At 40.1% G+C, this 27,602-nt stretch overlaps 1 protein-coding gene across 1 annotated transcript in view; it reads right to left on the reverse strand.

Annotated features, from left to right (window-relative positions):
- Positions 1-6,197, reverse strand: part of lrrn2 (leucine rich repeat neuronal 2) — a 176,645-nt gene extending 170,448 nt beyond the window's left edge. Inside the window, exon 1 of the mRNA XM_049471958.1 lies at positions 5,835-6,197. The gene's annotated coding sequence lies outside the window, so the exon portion shown is untranslated. The remainder of the gene's footprint in view (positions 1-5,834) is intronic.
- Positions 6,198-27,602: the final 21,405 nt, after the last annotated feature.

The following is a 27,602-nucleotide window of genomic DNA, read 5'->3' on the forward strand; positions in this document are numbered from 1 at the left end:
TGCAACCGACAGCAACCATTGTAAGTTCCAGCAACAAAACGATGACCATAAACGGTGCACGCTACAAAATCTTTTTAATACGCACAGTAACGTGGATAAGTAACTTTACTGTGAGTACTGAATTGGAAATAGTAACGCGTTAGATTACTCGTTACTGAAAAAATGGTCAGATAAGAGTAATGTGTCACTAAGTAACAAATTTCTGACATCACTGGCTATGAAATTACACCCCACACCATATTAACATTAACCTACCAATTATCTTTATTACTACTAATGATTGTTATGTTTGTCTATCTCTGCTGGCTTGTTTTGTGCCTTCTCACAATGTTTTCTCAAAAATATTGCAATAAATCCAGATTTCTTGGATCTGTTGTATAAACACACAATAACAAATGCTATCTTCTCGCTACTGTTTGGACAGTTCCTCTCGGAAGCGCCAAATCAGTCTAGGCGCTGCCAGCCGAGCCCCAAAAAATCTCAGCCATCAGATCGGTTCTCATACGCAGCCACTGGAAAATCTCGTGTCACTTCACCTTGACTGGCAGCATCCCGGATCGGTTCCGCGTGCAGGGGCACGGGCGCTCACTTTGTTCACAAAGCTCCTCGCTCTTGCGGTGCCTCGTTCGCTGGCAGCCTGGCAGTGTCGACCCCTGGGAGCTCCTTTGTGTGCAGTATTTACGCTCTCAGCCATGCATACGCCATTGTTGACAGTCTTGTGAACGAGAAATATGCACAATCCCCTCCCGCTACACTCCCCCCTATGTTTTTTGCTTGATGTCACATTCATAAGTCAAGACAGAAGCTGGAAGTTTGAATAGAAGTAAACAAGACAAGGACAGGATGCTCCTGATTACAGTCCCAACTCATCACCTTCAGCTGAGGTGATGAGCAAGTATCAGTATTAACTGTTGATCAGTTTACATTTGTTAAATTGCACGTATGCTTGATTCTTTAATAGGAGGCTCTTCTTATCATCTTAAAGGACTTTTAAGGATTATATTTTGTGTAGTAACTCATAACATAATCAGGATATAACCAGGATGACAACTGGTGTCATGGTGTCAGCAGAGCAGAGCTTCAGACAGTATTTTATTTTTTTTTATTTGAACTATTTGGTACGTCCCAGATATCTGGGTGGGTTTTATCTTCCATTCCTCCAGTCCCATTTCCACACTCAGTGTTGCCAGGTATAGACAACAGCACACAAACGGATTGCTGCAGCCATAGTAACTGGTGAGCTGGCTTTTTTTTCAGTTAAACAGGTAATCACTAAGCTTCAGTTAGGTCGTTAACCATAGCTGGGTTATTTACCACCACATTTCGGACACTGAAATGTGGTGCATTCACTAATCACAATAGAGTAAGACTCGCTGTCGCTTGCCACTGTTTGTTAATCTGGCAACCCGCATGAGGTTTGTATCTGGGGAGGAGTGGGAGGGGGAAACAACTCTTAATACGGGCCCAAATTAAGTTTAGATCAGGTATAGGCTAGTTTAGTCTGTGTCTTCTGGTGGCCACAAAGCTCTGTTACCAGGTGGCAGCACCGAGGAGAGTTCTCAAAACATAAATAAAGAATTTTCCAAATCTATTTTACAGTGCTGCATAGAAACGTACTGCACCATCATATCTACAACTAGAGGCATATCCAAGCTGCGTTGTGGCTAACCAGCCCAAACCCTGCTAAACCATCCTGCTGTGTTAGTTAGCATGACGGCTAAACCAGCCAAACCCTGCTAAGCCCACTGCTGTATCTGTTACTATTGCATTGCGACTTAACTTGGCCAGACCTTGCCAAACCCACCTGTTGTGGCTTTTAAAATCACAGCAAAGCTAATTGATCTTGCTAAGTCTGTCTGCTGTGTCTGTTAGTACCGCATCTAAATCAACAGTAATGGTGTATTGTGTCAGCATTTTAAATTACTTTATGCATAAAGTACTGGATTTTACAAATATTTGTACAATCACTTTCACCTGAATGTTTCGTCCTGCACTCAGCCATCTTGCATGTGCAGTGCTGTATGTGTGGTCACTGTCTTGTCTCTCGCTAACTTTCCAGAGTGCAGTGAAACATGTACTAGCATGCCATTCTTTGCTCAGGATGTCTTTACTCCACTTTGCACTAGGGGTGGGCGATATGGCCCTAAAATAATATCACGATATTTCATGGTATTTTGGCGATAACGATACTCTTGGCGATATGACAAAATGAACTGAATTTTAAAAAATAAATTAAGAATACACTACTGCAAATAAATTAAAAGTTTTAGAATTGCGTACGATATGATATGGCACACCCCTAACTGAGATATCAAAAAAACAAGAATTTTATCAGACTTGTAACAGAAGAGTGATCCAGAATGTCATGATATTGATAATGCACACAAATATCCCCATATATCCAGGATTAAAGTAAAATAAATAACACTGGACAGATATAATCTGTCTCCAGTAGATATATAATTGGAAATGAGAACAGTGTGAATTTTTCTTTTGCTAAAAATAGCCAAAAACGTAGTTTCCTGATGTGATAATTAGATGTGGGTGATATGGCACGACATTTTAGGGTAAAATATCATTTACGATATTTAAAAAGGTTGGCGATATTATCGCGTATGATACAATATGGCACACCTATAATTTGCACAAACATTAGCTATTTGCTGCTTTATTGACAGGTATTTAATAGTCAGATTTAGCATCTTTAATTGTATTTTATTGATAGTAGGCAAACAATATTCCTGGAATGACCCTCCTCCATCAGATCAAATCGGGACATCCCTACAGAAAAGTCAAGAAAGCATCTGATTTGTTTACTTTTGATGAATCCGTAACCGTGCACTGTCCTCATGTTCCTTTTCCCTTCAGTGAAAGTACACAGAACATGTCGGTAAAGAAAGCGGTGGGGAAAACTGCTGCAGAAGGGATGGCTCCTGTGGCATGACAAGACAGAATATTGATTTCTTTCGAGGGTCACTGAGCATGATGAAAGACTGCAGTGTGTGTGTGTGCGATAGAGTGTGTGTGACTGCATGTGTGACCGATGGGAAAGAGAAAGATGAAGGAGTATTGTGAATAACAGAATATACGCTCCCATTCAGGGTAGGTAATACCCTCAGAACCTCTCGACGCTTGATTTCACAAAAAGAGTGGTGGGCCGAGTTTGACGAGTCTCGAGATGACGGCTCAGCTTTTCTCCGCTCTGTGGCCTAATAAACACCACGAGAGGCAAACCCGCGTTTCTGAGGAGGAGAAAGGGCAGTAAAAGCCTCTGCAGGCTGTACACTGCAGGCTGTTATTAATGCTTTTTACTTCATATCCAAGGGCGTAATTTTGGTGTCAGAAGTGAGTCTGTGTAAATGAGGTAGCACAAGTTAGAATTCTGCCTGTTAATCTAATTCACTTTTTTAAAACAGTAATTTATCAGTCTTGTTGTGGATATATTGATAATATCCATATGTGAGGAAATTACCAAAACAGTTGTAAAGTTGGAAAAAAAAGAAATAGTTTAATATACTTTACTCTGCTGAATAATTAATAAATAAATTCTGGTATTTTAGAAGCTAGAACTACCACAAGGTATACAACAACAAAGACAGCATTATGCTTCCTATATTCTTATAGCATGTAGTGCCCATAATTACATATAGCAGAATCAAAGAAAAGAAACAAAGAACACTTACAAAATTCTACACAATATCTGAATTTTACATCTAACCTGGGTAGTTAGCTAACCTATCTAAGCCAGTAGTGAACCATGACTCTGAAACCTCGGCCCTCCGTCGCCTTTTGACGCCTACATTCATTTATTTTTTTTACTTGTTATACCATAATTTAAGCAACAACAGAAGCAACTACAGAGAGCGAGGGACAAAAGCAGAAAAGGGCTCCAAAATGTAGGAATCTTGAGGCTGAATGACGCCGTGCGCTGCTTCATTTTCTACCATGTGGAACTCACAAGGATGCCTATTGAGCTAAATAAATGTTGTTTAATTTATTCTCCCTTTAGAATATTTCACAGGCTCAGCTCGGCTTGGGCTGGATTTTTGGGGCCGATCTAAAGTCTAATCTGGACAATGTTAAAGTCCAGCCGGACCCGACCCGGGCCCGTACACGTTCTGCCCGAGCCCGACCCGACCTGCCCCATTAACTGTCATTATGAGCCTGAGTTGAAAAAGTAATCTGAATATGACCCTGGTGAAAAAACTAAAGCAAGTTCGGCTTCTGATCCGTTCTTATAATTTTATCCGTTCTTTTTAGTTTATTTTGTGGAGGAATTTACTCTCTTTTTATTTATTTTGGTTAAATATTATTTATTTCTGTTGGGATTTCTCTTGTTTTCTTTGTTAATTGGTGGTGGCAGCTAGCTTATAGCTTGTTGTGGCCGCAATGAGAGCAGTGCACAGAAAATGTCTTAATTCACATCTAATTCACGTTAAATTTGCGTTAATATTACACAAACAGCATCAGCAGCGCAGACACAATCAAACCAGCTGGCACAGTGGCCTAAACAACCTTGAATAACTCACCCATCAGAAAATTACTTGAAAATGAAATCCATTCTCCTGTCGTTTTGGATGAAGTGGTTAATGGCAGAGTTATGCAACGGATCCTTTGCTTTTAAACTCATTAACAGTTCTTTCTCAATGGAAGTCAAGGCCAAACTTCTGTCAACTTCTAATTAGAAAACATCTAGAAAACAGCTTGGGTAACAAATTTGCTAGTGCTAGCTTCCGCTTTCATCATGACTCAACAAACTAGCTAGCGCTGGCTAGCTAGTTTCTCTCACTAGCTATTGGTCAGGGTTGCCACAGGAGGTGGAAATGATCTTACTGTCATTTTACTGTCATTTGACACTGGCATCCCTAATTAACAACAGGCCCACCAATAACCAACCTTCTGCAGATGCATCTTAGTTCCGATAGGGGGAGACAACGGCTCCACTTTTTAACCTCTCATGTTCCAACACAAATTGAATAGAGTGTGGGCAACTACGTCATGGCGCGTTGCATGCTGGGTAGCGGCCGCCATGTTTTAGGACACTCTATCAAAACATAAATGGACCGTGCGAAGAGCAAGTGCAAGATACCTTACCGCGATAAGCTAAACAAAGAAGCAAAGGAACGCTACCTTGAGAAAATTGAGGGAATTAATGGGCTTGATCCGTACGAACATCATGAGTGGACAGGTGATTTTAACGAGCTACCACAAATTACTATTCCTGACGTGTTTAGCTACCTTGTTTGTGGCGTGAGCGCCTACACATTCGAGCAGTTCAGGAATTATAAATCTCATACACACACCATACACACACACAATCACACACACACACACATGCACATACCTACACACACATACATACATACATACATACATACATACATACATACATACATACATACATACACGCACATACATACATACATACACACACAAATGCACATACCTACACACACATACATACATACATACATATATGCACATACCTACACACACATACATACATACACACACGCACATGCATACACATACACACCATACACACCTACACACACATACATACACACACACACACACACACCATACACACACAATCACACACACACATGCACATACCTACACACACATACATACATACATACATACACACATATACACACACACACACATACATACATACACACTGCGCTGTGCAGCTTGACGTGTGAAGTTAGCACGCTAGCTATGCATACATTGATTATGATTGTTCACTCGGGTTTAGCTAGATAGTAATGCCAGCAACAAGCCAACAGTCCTAAACCATGCAAGTTACATATGATTTGATTAAACCTTACCTGTGTGGAAATGTCGTGAGCACACAAACATGTGTCGGGAAATACTGCTGAAGGTTATGTTTTTGCGTCTTACAGCAGCCACCCATGCTATGCGGCGTCTCTTTGTTAGCTCTGCGAGCTGTGATCCTCCGTGTTGCTTCCAAGCTGGGAAGCTGAAAAAACGCACTCCATTTGAAATACGTTTCCCCCTCCGGTCGTGGGAGCGATTGTGGCACTTGATAACGCAACAAGCATTCACCATTTCACTTAGTAAACAAAACCGCCAAACAAACACCCGTCAAACCGTCTCTGCCGAAGCTTCCGTGTCCTAAAATCCCACAATGCACTGCGTTGTTTATGTCTGCTGACGTCACGTTCCCATTCTCTATAGACAAGTTTGAATAATTAGTTTATATTTTTTGGTAATTGTTTAGATGCTGATTGCCAACTATAAGTCGATTTTTTTATGTTTTAAAAATATTTTAGGCCCTCTGAGAGGGTGTAGAGGGCCATGACGGTTCCCCACTGAATGCTAGCTTAGCTAAATTCGCAGCTCAACTGCAGCCGCAGCAGGAAAGCAACTAGAGACAGCAGCTTAAGGTCTTCAGTTCTGAGGTAAAAATCATGAATATTATAATATAGTACTGTTTTAAACATGTAATAGATAAGTAGGAATAATGTAGAGTATCATAAATATTTTATTATATAAAATAAATAAATATTATATAAATAAATAAATATGTTGTTAGTTCTAAAGTTAGTTAGCACCTAGCTAGCTGACTAGCTACATTAGCTAACCTGCCTAGCTAGCCTTTTGGTGTCTTGAATTTTTATGGTAACCAAATGTTAGCTAGCTAGCGTGGTGACCTCTATTCTTGGCCATTTCAGTCAAAATATTGTGTCATAAATATTGTGTAGTATATAAAAAGTATTATAATATAAAAGTTGTGTTAATTGTAGCATTAGCTGAAAAACACCTAGCTAGCTAACTAGCTAAGTTACCTAGCTAGCCGTTCTGTATTTTATATTTTGTGTCTTGATGATTTTTTTATGGGACGAAATGTATTCCTTGTTAGCAAGTACTGTAGCTAAATGTTAGCTAGCTAGCTAACAACAATGACTGTGTAGTCATTGGCTGACACTAATAACAATAATAAGCATGTTTTTTTATTTCTAACTATCGAAATTAGGTTATCTAGCTAGCTTAACTAATTTCACAGCTCAGCTGCAACAGGAGGAAAGCAGTCAGAGTCAGCAGCTTAACTTCAGTGTTGAGGTAAATATTAATAATGATATTTCTTGAAATAGGCCAGTTAAATCATAATATACAAATAATATAAACTATAAATAAATACATATTTTAGTATGATGTAAATGTAGATTTAGCTGAAAATAACTAGCTAATTAGCTAGCTAAGTTACCTAGCTAGCCTTTTTGTACATTTTTCCACTTTTGTCTTGGTGAATATTGATGTTACTGAATTTATTCTTTGTTAGCAAGCACTGCATTTCCTCAGAAAAAGTTTTAATATCCATAAAACTGATGTAGCCATATAGGTAGACAAGCAGTGTAACTATATGCTGTAGCTAAATGTTAGCTAGCTAGCTAACACCATTGATTATATATATATCAGTTACTAGCTAACAAGCTTGTTTAAGACATGAGTTGCTTTGTTTTTTAAACTTATAAATGGATACCTTTTAACTTGGTGTTAATCTATCTATCTATCTATCTATCTATCTATCTATCTATCTATCTATCTATCTATCTATCTATCTATCTATCTATCCTTCTAATCGTAGGAGTAGTACTAATACTAACACTGATAAACCTACCTATTTTGCACTGAAGACCTAACCTTCTACGGCCTCAGTCAAAAAACACTTTTCGGGTTATTACACCATACCTTTCATTTCTATAGTGTTCTTTTTTTTTCAATATAATATCACAAGATATGTCTCCATCCAATAAAATTAGCTAGGGGGCAGCCAGAAGTTGAGATTTTACTTTAAAGGTGGAGTAATCCTTTTAGCTAGGAGTCAATGCCACATCATGGTATTCAATATCACTAATTGGTAAATGAATCTTTTTTTTTTTTTTTTACGTTAACATTTAAAAAAAATATCAATAAAAATGAAATATATGTATTTGTTAACTTTTGTTGCCCCATTGCCACAATATTCAGTTAGACCAAATTTACATTTATTAGGGGAATGATGGTAGCGAGATGTGGTTGTTATTTTCCTCCAAAAATAGCTATAACATTTATGCCATAGAGTAGGGGTGTAACGAGATCTCCTGGCACCAGAATGAGGGGGTGGAGGAGATACTTCTGTCATTACTAGCCCACCGCGCTCCTCAAAACCAGCAAGCTGATTGGATGTTTCTCCTGAGAGAAAATTTATTTGGGGCATTCATTTGGCACCCCTATGCGTCGCATAGACTGCATACCCACTTTTTAAATTGTATGTTTGGCTGAGATTTAGGAGAAAAAATTTAGGAGAAAAAAAACACAAACCATAGGCTTAATATGACTGGTTGTGGTTTGCACTTATTGTTTGCACTATATAAGACCTAGAAAAGTTTATTTTTTATTCTTATTCTTATTTCTATTTCTTATAGAATCAATATGTGAGAGAAACCAGTCTGTTAATTTTGTGTTATATGATTTTGTAAAATAAAACTCTAGTTTTCAAGCCATTTTTCATTTTTGACGTTTTCTTAAAAAATATTTTTAAATCTCGTCTCATTCTCGTGAACCCAGTATCGTGTCTCGTCTCGTGATATTAGTGTCTCGTCACACCCCTACCATAGAGGGTTAAATACTTTGTTGTACTGTACAACCCTGCTAGTATAATGACAAAGTTAAATTCAGTTGGATTCATTTAAATATCTGTCATCATGCACTGTAAAAATATTTTCCTGAGAAGCTTGACAGTATGACACTTGCTCTAATATATTCTGTTATTTATGCCACATGGCATAACTGTTATATAATACTTACGAATACAATCTGATCAGATCTCAGGACAGACTAATTAGAGAAATAACAACCAATCACTCATCACATGTTTTGTCTGAAAAAAATCAGCTGATATTAATACACAGCCAATCGATTTTCTCATCTCTATTAAAATACATACAACATAAGTGATTAGGATCAACAGTCAGGTGGAAGATCCAGATAAACAAGGAAGTGATTAGGACCATTTGTAACAGGATGGATGTCTCAGAACAAATGAGGTAGTGATTAAGATTACTGACAGGAGGTGATTAAGACCAATCACGGTCAGAGAAAGCCGTCTAAGAACAAATGAGGTCGTAACTGAGTCCAATCACAATCAGTCAGGACAGGTTCTAAGAACAAACAAGGTAATGAATTACGGTGTTTTCACACCAGAAAGTCAAATAATCCGAGTTTTGCTTTGCAACCAGCCAAAAACTTCATGCTGCAGATTTTTTTAACACATAAAACCGCAATATACATCAGCTAGAAAACTAAGATGATTTAAATCCTTCAGTTTTAGTGACACACTGAGTGTGTTTAAACCGTCTGGTGGGTGCTGGGTTAAACATTGCTTACTTATTTCTACTACCAGGGTCTGTTTTAACTCATGCAAATCTGGGAATACTTCAGTTAAAGGAGAACTCTGGTGTGAAATGGACTTGTGGTGTAGTTAAACATGATAACAAGTATGAACTTTTGTCAAAAAACACACCTTTATTCTCTCCCAGTATTCCCGAAATACATCGGTTTTAACAATGCTCCCAACAGGCTTACAATGCTAGTGATAGGGGCATAATGTTGCCCATGCAGAGAAATCACTATTTTTACACCATTAACAAGCTCAAAGTAACTCCACACTTCATTGGTTAGAATTCTGAGAGCCTTGATATTTATAACGAGGCACTGAGAATATTTAAAAGTGTACAGGTATGTTTAAAAAGTGTATAGGTTTATTAAAAACTATTTTTTTTATACACCCGGTTCCCCGATAAGTTGACTGATTAGCACAAAGAAATAGGTAGGATAGGGGAAAAGATTGTAAAATGAATTCTGTGGAAATTCATGGTCTCATTTTAAATGTCAGAGCCCTCAGAATTTTACCAATGTGTGGAGTGTAAAGCTATGTTGAGATTGTTTATGGCGTAAAAATGCCATTTCTTACATGGGCAACACTATGCTTCTATAGCTATCTTTGTACGCCTGTTGGGAGCATTGGCTAAAAGCACTTTATTTCAGAATTCTGGGGGTGAACAGAGGTGGTCTATTTGACAAAAGTTCATAAACGTTAGCATGTTTCACTACACACCAAATCCTTTTTTACACAAGGAGTACTGAGCTGAAATCCATCTCTTGTTAACAAATTTGTAAGAAATTGGGGGATGCTGTGTGCATCACTAATGCTTTTTAAATATAAACACACTCATTTTTATTTCAGGTATATTGACAGTTTTAATGTTCCCAAGGAGGTTCTTTTTTTAAGATATCACTCAAACCTTTTTGTTCCTCTTTTTAAAAGACCAAATTTTTTAGTCAATTTTGTCTACCTTTCAGCAAGGTATTAATTCTCTCCAGAATACAGGTTCTATATGATATAAAGTCGTGCCATAGACCTTCTTTCTCTTCTGTTCTTTCTTCACACAGCCCCCCTGACTCTGTCTCCTCCACCTGTGTTCCAGTGTGGATTGCCATGGTGATGATTGGCGAGCCGCGACTGGCCTTGGTTTCTATGGTCCGCTCTCATTTCCATCTGAAAGGTTTGTTCTCTTTCACTATCTCTTCTGCTCATCCACTTCAGCCTGTGATACATATCTCGCTGCATGTTTTTTTTTCTCTCTTGCTCTATCTCTCTCTCTCTCTTTTTTTTTCCTCTCTCACTCTCTCGGCGGTGCGCACCTCAGTCTGTTTTTATTCGTTTTTTTAATCCATTCTCTCTTTGAGGAACCACAGGGGTGCTGATTCCCATTTTTCTTGGTGCATGACCCCTATTGAAAGGCCCCGCAACCTTCATCTTAGAGCGTTCCCCACAGGTAATGTAGAAACCAAAAGGCGCTCCGAAAAAGCAAACACGAATTTTTTTTGGGAAAAAAAAGGAAAAATGAATAAGGCACAGTTCAATAAATCAAGGACCGCATTTTACCCTTGTTTTTCAGTTTCACTGATCTAATTTGATGTTCAGATACACAGAACAATTTCCCGCACTCGCGTAGCTATTCTCATCTCTGACATCAAAAGGGGAGTGGGGAGTGTCGGGACAAATGGAGGTTCTTATTAGTACAAATCTGTATAAGAATATATTAATGAGTCATGTTTTTTTTCTGAAGTTTCTTTTGATCTGGAGTGCAACGGTAATCAAGCGCTTCATCTCACTCTTTTTGATCCTCCTCCCATCTTGTTGCGATGTGGTAGACAAGTGTTTACTGTTATTTTCTTTTTAGAATTTTTACTCAGATATTTAACTCCTTTGAAGATGTAGCAGTGATGTGTCCAATACACCGTATAGACTTCATAGTTTATTTTTTCTTCATTTTCTTCACATGTCTCAAAATTGGTTGAAAATCCCTTCTAATAAATGCTGCAATCAGGTACCAAAAGTTGCACCAACTACTGACAAAGATGTGCAAATGCACACATACACACAGCTTGACAAGTCCAATACTATACAATATTTGTAATATATACAAAAATATATGATTAGAATAGGACTCTCTGCTTTTTGTAGTCATACTGTATATACAACTGCTAAAGTCTTTATTTACTCTCTTCAACCCTGTATGTACCCCCACACTTCTTTAATACTACTTTAATAACTACATTACTAAGTTTAATAGACTCTAAAATAGAACCATGTGGGACTCTATGAGATATACTAAACCAAATAGTTTCCACACAATTGATTATTAATTGAACATAAACCATATTAGTGTAGATGTAACATTTTGCTGTAAATGTTTTGCCCATTGAAGTAAATCCTCATTTTCATTTCGTCTAATCTCGAAGTCGTACCTCCGAGCACTGAGAATCTGCAAATGGCTGCCACCATAAGCGAATACCTAGCCAGTCACTGGCACCAACCCTTTGCACAGCTTTTCTGTGCTTGGGCGGGGGCATGGCACCAAATGGCCACAGCAGTCTCATAATGATATCAGATATACTGACTAGATTTAAAATGCTCTTTAGTTGCCAGTATAACATCTTCTTGATTCACACCACCAGCTGGGACCATCTTTCATCCCCTATAAAAGAAGTAAACAGGTCATCTGCTGGAATGTCTTCAAAACGAGCATCTGAGGAACCTTTAACCACCTGTTTGGGTTTGCGACGAGCAGTTGCTCTTAAATCTGCCACGGGTCCTATTCCTCCATCTCGTTCTGCCTGCCTGCTTTGCCAACATTCTTCTGACTTCTGTTGTACGTCCACCGCCCCTAATGACTTTGTCCTTCATTAGTCTAATTCATTCAGGGAGACACATTCCCCCACACCACCTCACCCCCTCCGAACACCGACCCCGGGGGGCTGGGAAGAGCAGAAGGCCGAGGGGTAGCGTGCCGACCGGGAGCTGGCAGGATGTGTCGCCATGACAACACTAAGGGAGTATCTCTTTTTTAGAACAAGAGCAAATGAGTTATCTCCGTTTCCTTTTCAGCTCAGCAATTTATTTCCCCCACTGCCCGTGCTCGGCATTTTGTGTCCTAGACACAACTAATTACGTCTTTTCTCCCCCGACAGAAGCAGCAAAAAGACTTCCCCTGCTTGTTAGCGGGATGTAGTGATTTGCTGCTTCCTCAAATGCGAAGATGTGAGGCACAGAACCATTGACCAGGGCAGTGAATTGAAAGGCCAGTTTTCAATTCCAAATGGAGTCAGGTAATGACTGAGAGTTCAGGGAATAAAAGGAGGAAAAAAACACCTCAGAAATACCTTGCTGTTTAGCTGGAGTTAAACAATAATGCACTGATATGCCAAAAGTCATGTAAATTGTTAAGTCGGGGGATTGCTTGGGAAAACATTCACCTGTACACACCAGTAATGGCGAGCATACACTGTGTTTTTTTTCCATTTTGAGCCAGTTTTTCACTAATGTGACTATTTTTAGGATTGGATAGGAATTTTTACTTAATCGTGTGTCATGCATCATGTAGTATACATGGGGTAACAAAACTGATTAATATCTCACGGTCAGCTACCAATAAGCAATGGTATGGTTGCAAGAAAATCAGACCTGTCTGAAATTCTGGTTGCCCCTCCTGAGGGTTTGCACTGTTAAGGCAGAATTGCTAAGGCAGAATTTTTCTTTTTGATGAGTATTCTCACATTCTTTGGTGAGCGTCCCCCCACTTCTACTTCTTCTGCTTTTTACAGTGCAGTTCTGGATACAAAAGTCTGGGATGACTGAAATTTCAGGATCTTGATAACATCACCCCACCTTCTTGTCAACCTTCTTGTTGTGGTGCTAAACCCCACTCCCGAGGCAATTTTTTTTTTTTTTTGCCCAATTTTTGATGACCACCAACAAACCAATATGTCCTCCAGACACCAGTATACATCATTTGCATCCTCAAATTCACTCCGGATGTCAGCTTGTGTCCTTGTCTGACATAGCAGTCGAGAAATGCAGCCAAGCTTTTGGGATGCAGCTTATATGCACACGGTTTATCCCTTTCTGAATATTTCTTACTCATGTTTGCGTGCAAACCTATTACATTCCTTACCAGTATTAGAAAGTGTAATCTCTACTTTATAATGCTCAGTGGTCAGATGTGTGACTGGTCATGAATTCTTCCAATATCAAGTATCACTGAGACATGTGCATATTTTCCAGCTACTCATTATGCTTTCTCTGTGTGGTTTTAATTGAATCTCTGCTCATGTTTGAAAGAACAGGATATTGCAATGAAGAAAAAAAATGTCCTTTATCTCCAGGGGGACAGCATCAGTGTTATCTCTTTTACTCCCACAGTTCTATTCCCACTGTTTGAAAGTTCAGCTTCCATAAACTCAAATAGGTAAGTGTTGGTTGTACGTTCCAGTGCATTCGAGTTCCAGCTTTGTAGTAGCACCGCTCTCTTTGTTGACAAGGTCAAACTATTTTCTCTGGGAGGAGGAGGTTCGTGATGGAACGGTCAGCCTTCAGTATATTGGCTCGTCACCGTTGCAAGACATGTCAAGCGGTCTCCCATCAGCTGACTAGCCGGTGATATTAACCTAACCCAAAAGGCTTTCTCTGAACTCCTCACTCAAGAAGTCACTTTGCTCTGAGAAACACGTCACGCTCTGGGATACCTACTTCATCACTTGACAGCCCATCTGCTGGTAGTCGGTACAGCAGCCTTCCTCCAAAAACTGTCATCTCGGGCGCAGTGTTACCGTAATACAAGAGGCTGCTTTGGTACTTTCGGAAGAAAAGGAGGAGTAACTTTATGCCCTAAGCTGTGCCCGAACTACAAGATTCATAGACAGGTTATATGTCACCAGCTGTCGGAAAAGACCAAGCTCAGGAAAGGCGAGGGAGAAGCTTTGAAGCTTTTTTTTTAGTTTTGTTGAAGACTAAGAGTTGAGGTAGCAGCCTGGTCTCAGGGAGAATTTGTACATATGCAACATTTCAGGATTCATAGAGTGTATAATACATGTAGTTTGACCCTCACATCACCTTATACCTCAACCTACCTTATTTCAAGCCACTACACCTCAACCATAAATCTAAACTTAATTTTTACTGCTCATCTTAGACCTAAACCTAACCTACTACAACTCAACCTAAACCTAAATTAATCTGTACCTAAACCTAAACATAACTTGCTACACCTCATCCTACAATTAACTTACACCACCTCAACCTAACATACTACAGCTCATCCTAAACCTAACCTCACTCTATACCGTCATCTCAAATCTAAACTTTACCTATGTCACATCTTTTGCCTGTTTTCTGTCTTTTCTCATGTCGGTTATTCTCACGTGTCCCGGCTTCTCTGTGTTTCTTCCCTGGTGTTTTTCCACTCACCTGTGTCCATGTGTAGCTCCGCCCCTCGTTAGTCAGTCCCCAGGTGTTACCTGTTCTCTTTCCCGCCTTGTGTGTGTATTTAAGCGTCTCTGTCAGTAGTGTTTTTGTCGGTTCTTGTGCGTTTTCACGTCTGTCACGGCTGTGTTAATCCCGTCTGTTAGTTGGTCTCCATGTGTCTGAGTTTCTGTTTGGTTTATGTTTTGTTTTCTGTTTTTCAATAAATATTACTTGCATTAGCGTCCGCTCTCCTCGTCCCGTCCTTCAACACAGCGTTACAACCTACACCTAAACTTACACTTAACCTGCACATTCACCTAAGCCTAAACTTAATCTACACCTCAATCTCAACCTAAACTGGACCTACAATTCAAAATAAATCCAAACTTAACCTACACATCAACCTCAAACCTAAATTTTACCTATACCTAAACTTACACGTAACCTAGACATTAACCTAAGCCTAAAGTTAACCAGCATCTCAATCTTAACCTATTCTGTACCTACAATTTAAAATAAACCTAATTTTATCCTGTTCCTCAACCAAATCCTAAACTTTACCTACGTCTAACCTTAACATACACCTCAATCTGAACCTGAACTGTACTTACAATTCAAAATAAACCTAAAGTAACCTGTACCTCAACCAAGACCTAAACTTGACTTGAGCTAGAATTAAACTTAACACTAACCACTAACCTGGTGGCTTGGTGTTTAGCGCATTTATCTTCCAGCACTGGAGTCTTGGGTTCAAGTCTCTATCTGGATGGAGATTCTATGCTGCCCTTGTCTACATGGGTTCCTTCCCAGTAAGAAATTTAGCTGTGTTCACTTATCACTATGCATGAACAGAAATCAAGGGGGGGAAATGCTCTCATTTGAACAGAACTTTCTAATAATATATACTAAATTTCGGCTTTGAACAATCTCTCATTTATCTTAAGAATGGCCATGGGATTAAATTGCATGAAATGTTTAAATAGTGAAATTATTTCTAAAAGTTATCCTAATGGTCATCTAATACTTCCATAAAAACTCTTCAAAAGCAGCAACCAAACTAGACACCTTTGCATTGCTCAGTGTTCCGTGTGGTATTCTGTTTTCCACGATAAAGTAATGGCTTAATCTGTTCCCAGTATGATATCCGAATGAAGAGGACAACCCGAGACAATGTGGTATGGTTCCTGAGTGGGGAGCCGAGTGCATCTGTCAGCAGCATTTTACAGGTGGAAGCTATGGCTCATGAATTATTGAAGGGGGTACCTATCTTTTGTTGCCTTCGCAAAGACCGTGACCAGACACCACCTTTCTCCGAGAGCTACTCATGGCCTCTATGCACAATGAGAAAAAGCACTCTAAGCCCTTGATTCTAAAAGATGTGGTCTCCCAAGATTCAGAAGCAACCAAAGGAATAGAAATACCACCTGCCAAGAATGCCTGGTCTCGATTCTGACAACAGAAACGATTGGTTCCTGGCCTATCTGAGGCATGACAATGAACATCTCAGAGCCGAAAGTGCTGTAATTGAAGTGGAAAAGACATGAGCTCTTCTGTGCTGTCGCTTGCAGTGTTCTCCTATCCTGTTTGCTCGTTTGTATTAGTAACTTTTTATTTTACATGGTCTGTATGTTCATTAGTATTAGTGACTTTTAATGTAACTGTTTGGGTAATGTGTTGCCTTCGGGCTTTCATGTCTCCATGGCCTCTTTTCCACTGGAGGTGCTTAACATATTAGAACAGAGAGATTAAGTATCCTGGTGTCTAATTTGTTAGATGGGCCATGCTAACTCCGTAGTAGTGATGTTGGATGGGACTGGTAGCCAGCATGTTAATGGTGCAGTAGCAATGTTGGACAAGACCCATAGCTGGAGGCCAGTAGCAATGTGGCACAAGGTCCTTCGGATTGTTGGATGAGGCTGTTACAATGTTGACCACTGTTTTAGCAGTAAAACTGACTATGTAAGCAAAATCTGTGGTTAGTATGCATTGGATGAAGGATTATCTGTAATTGGTTACACCACTAATCATAATGTAACTTATGTGCTTAACAACAGAAGGATGTGGACATGTGTATTAGGCTTAATTGCTAAAAACTGTTTGGAAAATTCAAGCAGAGTTTTTTACAAAATTTTTGCATTTCTATCTTTATATGTGAAATCATTTAATGCGTCAAGCGTCCATTTTATTCCAGAATCCCATCCATGTTGTTCATATCATGGAAATCATAGGGCCTTATCTTTGACTTTCGCATTATATGCCTCTTGCTGTCGGAGTGAAATCGACTGCAAATGATGGGACAGAACAAGCTGTGCCAGGTTTGAAAATGCTCAACCCGAGAGAGGGCAAATCACAATCCGAAAAATGAGAAAAGGCAACCTAACGGGTCATCAGGGGACATTAGGAGGCCGATAGATGAATGCAACATTGTTCAATTGTGTTCCTGTTAGCAGGAGCCCCCAGATGTGCATTTGAGGTGTAGTCAAAGGTTTGATGAGTGTGGCGGGGAGCCAGAGGACTTGATTTCCAACAAGCGCTCAGAACCAATTCAATTAAAGTGGAATTACAGAGGAGTCATGTTGAGTTACATACCTCCCCTGTGCCTCTCTGGCGAAGGAAAGCTCAGATGAGATGCATCTTATCTGTGGCTCAATCTACACTTTACCCGGCAAGAAGAGATTGTTTTCAAAGCCGGTGGTCTTATGATCTTGAACACACAGTGACGCTTTTTGTTTTTCTTCTTCAACAAAGTCGATCTGGGAAGATTTAAGTAAACCTAAACCAAAGTTGAACGAATGATCTGTATGCGGAAACTTGACGGTTCTCCCAGGTTGCCTTTATTTGAGAGAGATTGGATGGAATGTGGAGATGTGGAAAAATACCACCTGCTTTAACCTGTTGGTGAACTCTCCCTTTTGTGGTTTGGTGTGTGATGCCCTAACCCAACGTGGCACAGAAGTAGTGCGACCTTGACACTGAGAGCACCTGTCGCTCTGGAAGGCTGGGGATTCTATCTGGGAGACAATAGACAATGGTAAAGGGATGACACTTGAGTGGTGGATTGCTGATATGAGGGGAAAAGGGAAAAAGGAACAATCTGCTTGCAACACTGTAGCAACAATCTGGCAAGCAACATTATAACAGCTGTCTGTGAGCTCAGCTAAACTGATGAAAGGCAGCATTGGATAAAACTCTTCATTTGCCTTGTGGTGTGGTTAATACTTATCTACGGGAGAGTTGGTAAAAGCGGCATGGTTCGATTGCCATAATAAACTCGGTAAACAGTGTGTTAGCACATGCAATCAGGGCCAACTGCTATAATATCCTCGCCAACTGGAGTATGAACTCGTGGAAGATCTAATAAGACTCAAGTAAACTTGATGGTTTTCCCTGGTTGGTATTTAGGAGAGATTTGATTGGATGTGGTGATGTGAAAAAATAGTACTTTCTTTAACCTGTTGGTGAACTCTCCCTTTGGTGGTTGGGCATGCAATGATGCCCTAACCCAGGGCAGTGCTGGAATGGTGCGCCTCTGACCTTGACACTGAGAGCACCGGGCAGCTGTTTTCAGCTGCTGTCTCTCCGGAAGGCTAGCGACACTGGCTGAGAGATAATGGAGGAGGACAGGGATGACACTTGGGTGGTGGCCATATTGGATTGCTGATTTGAGGGGAAAAAAGGGAGTGTGCTGAAAGTCACCCCTTCGCACCATTGTGAGAACGATCTGTTCGCTGGCTTGCCACATAATGGCCTATGACAGGAGTTGGCTTTGGGGAAACTGGACCTATGCTGGCTCCAAAAAGTCAAAGACACCCAGAGATGGCGAGGGACAACTAGTCTGGGCGTTTCTCCCTTTAGCCCCCTCTGTCCATCTGTGCAGTGGTGGCCTCCATGTGGTCAGGATGAACCTAGGGCTGTTTGCCAGCCATAATTGAGAAAGAGACAAAGACAGGCTTCCACACGTTCTGGGCACACTCTGACCTTGCATGATCGTGCCATATGTGAGTAGGTGAACAGGTGACCTCAGGCAGACTAATAAAGTTAGCAGAACATAACTCCAAAGCTGCACTGACAGAAGTCATTTTTCATATTCTGTCAATGTTTCAAGATGCAGCTGCCTGTAATAAATGGAATTGTAGAAACAGTGCATATTTTTGATATGCACACTGCAAAACACATAGGCACCATTCTAAATTCACATTAATTGGTCTGATTTTGTGATTCAGGCTTGTACACATTTTTTTTAGCCTTTCAGCCTAATAAACAGATTATTTTGAGGATTTTTCCCCATTTGAATGAACGGCATCAAAAAGTTTCTGTACACTTCTTGTGTCGTGTTTGTACAAATACAGTAGTAACACTCAAACAACCACACGAGTTACCACACCAACAACTTGACAAGCAACTGAGACACTGTAAGAACCATCTGGGAAGTACCTTACCAGCAGCACTCTAGAAACCACAGAACAAAACCAAAGCAACTACCTCTAACACCATTGCAATCACTTTGCAATGCTGTAGTGCACCTATCCAGCAATCACATAGTACAATCATAGCAACACCATAATAACCACCTGCTATGCCACAACAACCAGTTGGCAGCAACATAAAATAAATCACCTGGACTACCATAGCAACCATATAGCAACAGTCTAGAAGGGATGGGAGCTATTTAAGCTGCATAGTCAATATACCATTTCTTGAACTGCAGGACAGTATTAACGTGCATATGTGGTAGCTTAGATTTAGATTTTTCGCAGCCATATCTGCATTGCCAAAAACTAAAGCCTTGCATTAATAGTTAAGGTGTGCCACATTTCACATTTCTGAGATATGGAGTTTTGTTAGAATCACCTCAAAATATAAAGGAGCTGAAAAGAGACGGCCTTGTCTGATAGATTCTTGTTCTGCCTCCAGCTCCTGAGGCTAGTTATTAAACGCCTTTGACTTTATGACTGGGGAATTTATTAGAGTGGCGAGGTCTGACTTCGCTTCATGACTGTGCCTATAATTAATGGACAGACTGTGTCATCTCTAACATGCCTTTGTCTCTCGTTATTACTCGCTGCAGCTTGCTTTTCAATTCCACTTAATGTGTTATTTACGATTACAGAGCAGTTGACCTGAGATATTTTCGAATTTGAATCAGCATCATAATGACTGTCAACCGCCCTCCCACTAGTATGTATAATCCACTTCCATGTTTATGCCTATTCATACTCAATAGTGCCCTTACAGTAACAGGGTTTCCCTTCATTTGCTTTGAAGTCATGGATTAATCTCATAGTGGGCCAGCCCAGAAGCGGTAATTTCACTTACTGAATAACTTCGTTGAAATACACATGTGCAAAGACTGCCTTTTTTCATCAAGCTTCAGTGAGGAGAGTTAATGTTTGCGTTAGTTGTGTTGTTGCAGTTTAGAGATGCCAACAGAGAACTGTTGCAGTGGTATAAATAGGTTTGTTAACCTCAGACATGCTCCTTTAGCATTGCCACAGTGCTAACTGACAGCCTATTTAAGCATTGCTCCTTTGGTAGCAGCATCACCACTGCAGAATTAGCCTTTGCCCACCATCGTAATCAGGGCGTTAGCATTGCATTCATTGAATGCGACCTTAGCATTAATCACAAGCAATGTTGATCAAGGTTCTAAATACTAGTAAATATATGATCTACATCTTAAGGCTCTGAGAGCAAGGATTGAGTCCTTTACCAGTCTAGGTCTGATTATGGCCCAAATGCTCAGATTACTTCTGGGCAGACTGTTGAATGTGCCAACTCCTCAGTTACTAAGTATACTATAGGAATTGTCCTGTGATGCATGTGCCAACACCTCGGTTGCCAAGTATAATATGGGAATTGATCTGCTCCAACTTGAGTATGAGCTGCATTTGGCCCAATTCTGCATGGCCGATGCATGCTATATATAAGCCAAATCTTGGGTGATTCTTCATGTTATCTGGGTATGCTGGCCAATGGCAGTCCAGCAAAAATCTCATTGTCTGAATTGTCTTGTTTTCAGGCACTTTATTAACTGGACTTTAGTGCGCTGGGCCTTTGTCAGGACAATGCCGTTCAGGGCATCAGGACATTTTAGCTGCTATAAGCGGAAGCGATGGATGCTTGCGAACTCTGCTTGGCAGTAAGGACTCTACTAATAGTCACCCTGATTCAAACTCAAAATGTTTCCTGTGCCCACTGCCAGAGCCCCCAGTCCGGGGATGTCAGATCCATACCGCTGAATCATTGCTCACTGAGAATGACTTGTTCTAAAAACGTCCTTTGTTTTGTTCAGTTACTGTTGGCATGCCAGCATTTTCCCCCAGCCCTGTTTGCTGTTTACATTGCTTTCCAAGGGTATTCAGCACCTTCTGTCATATCATTCAGATAGAACCCATGATGTCTCACGTAACATTACATTGCAGCTTCCACATATACCATCAAAGGCTTTGGCGCAAGAATCCTATAAATATTATGCTGCAAAATTGCTCCTCTGGTTTCAGAGAGCCAGCTTTGTTGAAAATTTTGCTGCCTTGCTTTGCAACAGCGTTCCATCTGTGCTGTCATTCTGCTATGATTGCATGCTTTAAAAGGACTGATTGCATGCTTTAAAGGACTAATATTATATTAGATTCCGGATTTGTTTTAAATTAGTGCTGTCAGTTTACAGAGCCTGTTGACACATTTGCGCCTTGATGTAGAGGTATAATACAGCATCCCTTACTGATGCGTTCAGAAGTTAGATTACTTTTTATTTTTGTTGAATTTATGCCGATACACTGTGCACTATTCCCCAATACGAGTGTGTCCTAGAGACTTGGAGACATGTCTAACAGTCATCAATCTCTCACTAAGATGTATACTACCCAGAAGTTGCCTAAAAGAGCCTTTTTTTATAGGGCAGCAAGCAAAGAATATCTACAGGCTCTTGTGGCAAGACTTGTGTGTAACACGACCACACCTTTAATCTAAAACTTACACATATCTCAAGAGTTTTTGCTTTACATTTATGACACTGTATAGTGTATTTCCTACTGGGACTGTTAAAGGGTTAAAGGCACAATACTAAACATACTGAGAGGCATATCGAGGGCGAGGAAACAGGTCAGGTAAAATCAATTATGTTTTAAATCACAAACCCAACCCACACAAATGACATAAGTGGATCTCAGGGAGCAGAAATAAATAAAGAAAAGACAAATCCATTACATGTTCCCTCTAATGGAGGGATGCCCAGAGATCTTGTCCAGCCAGCCCAGGTCCAGTAATTAACATCCTGCTGCATCATTGGCATTCCAGTCACAAATACCTGTTGGACAAGGGAAGAAGCTATGATGGACTGAGAGTTATGCAAGATCAATATGCAAAGACTGCAGTGTGTGTGTGTGTGTATGAGAGAGAGAGAGAGAGACAGTGTGTGTGTGTATAAAAAAAAAAGGAGATACTGTACATCGTGTAACATCGCTCCGACTAAATCACACTGGAGGTCGGCATCTGTAGACGGCATTGCCCACATGATCTACTCCATAATGCCTGTTTACTTCTTTTCACGCAGTACATTTTTCATGTCATAAAAGAGAACGAAAGGGTTTACTATTAGGAGGACAAGAAAAAAAGCAGTAGATTCTGCTGCCATGGCGACTGGCCCAGCAGTATCTAATAGCAACGGGTTGCTAGGGAGCCTGCTCGGTATCAGGAGAAAGAGTAGGACGGAGTGAGGCACGAGTGCTGACAGGAAAAAAGCCGGAGGAAAGGGTAAAAAAAGACCATAATGGACTCTCCGCTACACAGTCTCCAACTCTATTAATAGATCTCTCCTTTAAATTCACAACAAACATTTGCGGACGAGATTCGCCAGGACACATCTTTTACCGCGGCCCGAAATGCTGCAGGATACGCTCTAATCCGAAATTTAGCAGCCCACATTTTAATGACCATATGCTCTCAGTCACTCTTTGTTAGAGCGTACAGAAGCATTGTTTAATGCATGGGTAACACATTTGTAACGCAACATTATAAACATTCTAATCCATATTGTGCAGCTTAAATATTCTAATGCAGTGCTTTCAGATTGTCTGGTAAGGGTGGAGTTTTAAATTTTGCATCCTATAGAATCATACACATTTTTATTATCCTAGAAAACAAAATACGTCTGTCGATGCAAGGAGCCATGGCATATATATATATCATTTTGGGTTGTGATATGTATATATATATATATAAAGATCTGTGAATAAGAATAATCGACTGTTTACTACACTTCATCTTTATTATTGGATCTTCTTTAGATTCAAAACAAACGTCACAGCTCTTACCACATGGCACAGTATCTGTATCTTCAAGGCACGCTCCTAAGACAGCAGTTGTATGTGGACAAGCATTGTTTTGTTGGAAAAGCTCTACTGAGTGTGTGTTCATAAAAATTAGAACTGGTTGCAGAACTGCATCAATGTAACTATGGGGGTCAAAGTGCCTGAAAAGGAGACCAACGGTGATTTGGCTGAAGGAAAAAGCAAAAAAACATTGGTTATCGCACATGCCATATTTGACCATTGTCCTTCACTATTTCCACTGTTGGTGATTTTTATTTTTGACATGCTCTTACAAACTTTCTTTACAGTATTTCAAAATCTGTTAATGAACTTACCAATAGAAATGCTCCAAAATGACTTGGAATTAAATCTTTTACATTGACTGTCACATCCTTGCCCTGTTTCCTGTCGTCTTCTTTCTGTGCTTGTGTTTCTCTGTTTGTTTACCTTTTCCCTCAGTACATGTTCCTCCACGTGCCCATGTCTGTGTTCATTTGTAGCTCCGCCCCAGCCCTGTGTTCCTCCATGTGCCACCGTCTTACCTGTTCATTTGTAGCTCCACCTCCTTGTACCTGTCCTCAGGTGTTTCTTGTTTCCTGTCTCCTTTTGTGTGTATAAATAGTTCAATTCGTTCTTGTCTCCCTCATCCGTGGTTTTGCGTATTTTGTGTCGGTCAGGTTTTGTGTTTCCTTTGTTATGGTTTATGCCTCTCCCATGTTCTCTGTTTTTCTTTTGTTTTGTTGGTTTGTTTGTTGTTTATTTTCTATTATAAATGTTAACTTTCATTTGCGTCCGCGCCTCCTACCTGCTCCAAACCTGACACTGACTTTCATTGTCAAAGGTAAGAATACTTTTCTTTCTCTTGTTGGGTCGCGATTTTTATGATAAACATTGTTTTCACAATAACTTTGCAATAAGAATTTTCAATTTAAACATATATTACATAACTTTTTACATGTGTTCATGGAAGAGATATGGAGTATATTTCCAAATCTTTGTGAACACCTCTGTCTGACAATCGCACCAAGGTTTGTTTGAGTCACCCACTAACAAGACCTCTCGTTCAGGTGATTTCGTCTAGCTTATTTGGTCCACGCTGTGGCTTGAATGTCACCAAAGTTTCTATGACCGGGACCAATATGCTGGGGCCTGAGCACATCCAGAGAGGTGTGAGATTGTGCAGCTTGTTAGAATAAGTGAGAACACTGCCATTCAAACCTTGCAGTGCAACCACTACTTTGTGCTGTACCTTTTTAGTCACAATGAAAAAAAGTGAATGTGACTGTACTGTCCACTCATATATACAGTACATTCTGTGACTAAGATCAGGTGACAGAGTGAATCAAACATAATAAATTGAAATATCATTACTGCATGCATGAGTTCTGTCACTGAGGACATGTGTAAAAAATATAAATAAATACATATATATATATATATAAACATACTGACATTTTCTATAACCCAACCCATAGAAGGATTTAGTGAGTTGAAGGCAGCCCTTCAGAATGCCTGCTGTGGTGAATTCATGTTAGACACGCAGGTCAGAGCTCCACACGCAGCGAATTGCTTCACAGCGTCTAACACTCCAGGTGTTTCGTGACATAACATGTGACTCATTTTCATGGTCCAAGAACCATGTTTTCCAAGATCATGTATGCTTTATTGGGAAGCGGCTATTTTCATTAGGAGGCGGTGCTTTCCTGCTGCGTGTGCATGTCCATGGAAATAAATCCTAAAATGTTGTGAAATCATTTCCCACAATTCCACAAAGAATGGGATGCATGCTTTCCTTTCCAGTAGTGACAGTGACAGTGACAGTGCTTCAGCATATATAATGTCATAATACAACACCAGTCAAAAGTCTGGACACAATGTCTCATTCAATGTTTTTATTTATTTATTTAATTTTGTTCCTGCATTGTAAATTAATACTCATATACATACTATGAAGGAACACTTAAGGAATCATGTAGTAGCTTTAAAGTGTTAAACAAACCAAAAAAAAATGTGTAAAGAGTTGAAGTGTTCTTTTATCTCAGGTGCTGTTAACTCTGATGTTAGCTCTTCCTTATCTGGGACAGTCCTGATGAGAGCCTGATGTTGTTTCATCACAACATTTTGATGGTCTGTACTTGAGGATACTTTCAATATGTAAACAGCTGTCATCTAAGCAAGTGGTGCCTACTTTGAAGAATCTAAAATATAAAACATATTTTGGTTTATTTACTAAGTAGTTCCTAATGGTTGTCTTCATCGTTTGGGTGGCTTCAGTATTAACTTCAGTATTAATTCCGTTAAAAAAATAGAAAACACAGAATTTAAGGTATGTTTAAACTTTTGACTGCTACTGTATTTCAAGAATAAAATCATATTTTAAAACAAAGAATGAATATAATATTTTGAGACAGAAAATGAAATATATCTTTTTGAGTAGAAAGTTTTGATAATATACGCCAATAACATATTAAAAACGATCAGATGCTGAGTACTGAGATACACCTGGTGGTGCAACCTGAACACATCTTCAGTGATGTCTTACATCAGACCCCTCATCCGGGTGACCCAGCTGGGGGAAATCAGGCCCCCACTTGTGTCCAGGTAGCAAACTATGCCAAGCATACCCCCTCCTTAACAAGAGACAGCTGGAAGCTTTTTCCGCAGCCTCCATGATTTCAGTTGTTTTTCATGGCGCTTCTTCTGTGAAGTCCACAGATCCTCAGAGGTTCCAGGACCCAGTGTAAAGACTGGCCTCCAGCGGGCCTTTCACCCATTCCTCCGACACTCTGCCACAAGGTCCGCATATTTGGCCTTCTTTTTTACGTTTGCCTCTTCCATTCATTTATCCCAGGTGACAGTTAGCTCCTGCTTGCTAGCCCCGGACATCAAGGCCTTCTTTGGGCAAAGCGTAGCTGTTGCAATGGTGTCGGGAACCTCTAATCTCTTCCCAGTTCAACCAGTAGTTGATGGACTAGGAGATGACACATAGAGGTTGCTATGTTCCTTTTGCAAAGTCTTTAACCCTTGAGTATTGTGACTTTTCCTGGTAGCAGTACCAAATGAATATTGTGATCTTATGGCTTCATTGTTAACATATTGTTACTATGATCCGATGATCACAGGTGAGAATCAGGCTACTCACCATCAGCTACTCACCGAGAGAGCACAATTGGCAATATTCTCTCTGGGTGGGTAGGTGCCGCTCTTTCCCCTCATCACACCCATTGTGATGCTGACCTGCACAGGCATCTGTAAGCTGATGTGTCAGAGCTGGGGATCTGGTACTTTCCTCTGAGTGTGCTGGCTATCCAGTGGCAGTTTAAAAAGAGAAGGGGGCTAAGTATACATGTATCGGATGAGGCATGCACTTTTCTTCACCTATTTGAGGGGAAAATGGTGTAAAAATTCTCAAAATCTGACTTTTTTTATTTCAGTGACCCTAAAACTCCACAGTTACTTTCACTCCTGTTGGCTGTTGACACGTCTCTGTGGGTTTCCTTCTCTCGTCCAGGAGGAGTTGTTGGTAAACTGTGCTCGGTTGACAGCAGTGAACAGACGTAATTTATGCTCATTATTTGAGTTTGTTTCTGTGGTTCGGCTGCCACCATCCAGTCCCTGAGCACTTTTCCAGGACGATCCGTCATCATTAACCTCCTTGTGTCTCCTTCACTGACTGTAAGTGTGATTATGAATCTCTTCATACCCGTAGTTAAGGATAATACATGTAGATGCAGCACACAATACGATAATTTACACTGTGTTGTGTCAACAGTGCATTAACCCTTTGATGGGGCAGTTATCATGGATTATAGGCTAATAAAAGCATGGTATAATGTAGTACTAACATACATGCTATAAACCGTAGACTGTATATATGGGAAGAGTGGGCTCTATATCCATGTTTCAATGTTTTAAAGCAAAAATATCCTTTAAAACGGAAGCCAGCTCATTTGTGGTTAAACAATAGATGTTGTTCTCAAACTGTTACAGTTCTTTAGCACTCTGAGTGGTCAAGCAGATTAAGGCGCTGTCACTATGATCTAAAGATCAACAGTTAGAATAATGCTACTGACTATCAGCAGCCAGAGTCCGAGAGAGCACAGTTAGCCATGCTCTCTCTGGGTGGGTTCTGGGTGGGTAGGTATCTCCTATTGTGATGCTAGTGAGGTGAGGCCATGTTGCTTCCAAAATCCCATTCATTTTATTAGCGTTTAGCCCTCCCCCGTCTCTAAATTGGGAAGACACGCAGCAACTTAACCACTTAACTTTCATTACAAACGAGAAAATGCGTTTACCACACAATGAGGGCTTAAACAACTCCACATCAAATCTGAAAGTACATGAATACACAGATTATTGTCTTTTATTGAAATGTCTGTGTATTCACAATATCAGATGGTCAGTATTAGATGTATATCAGCTGTCCCACAGTTGCCATTCACCTTAATGCCACACTACATTAAATATTGGCAAAG

Source organism: Astyanax mexicanus, chromosome 24 (assembly GCF_023375975.1).
Source record: "Astyanax mexicanus isolate ESR-SI-001 chromosome 24, AstMex3_surface, whole genome shotgun sequence".
Lineage (NCBI taxonomy): Eukaryota > Metazoa > Chordata > Actinopteri > Characiformes > Acestrorhamphidae > Astyanax > Astyanax mexicanus.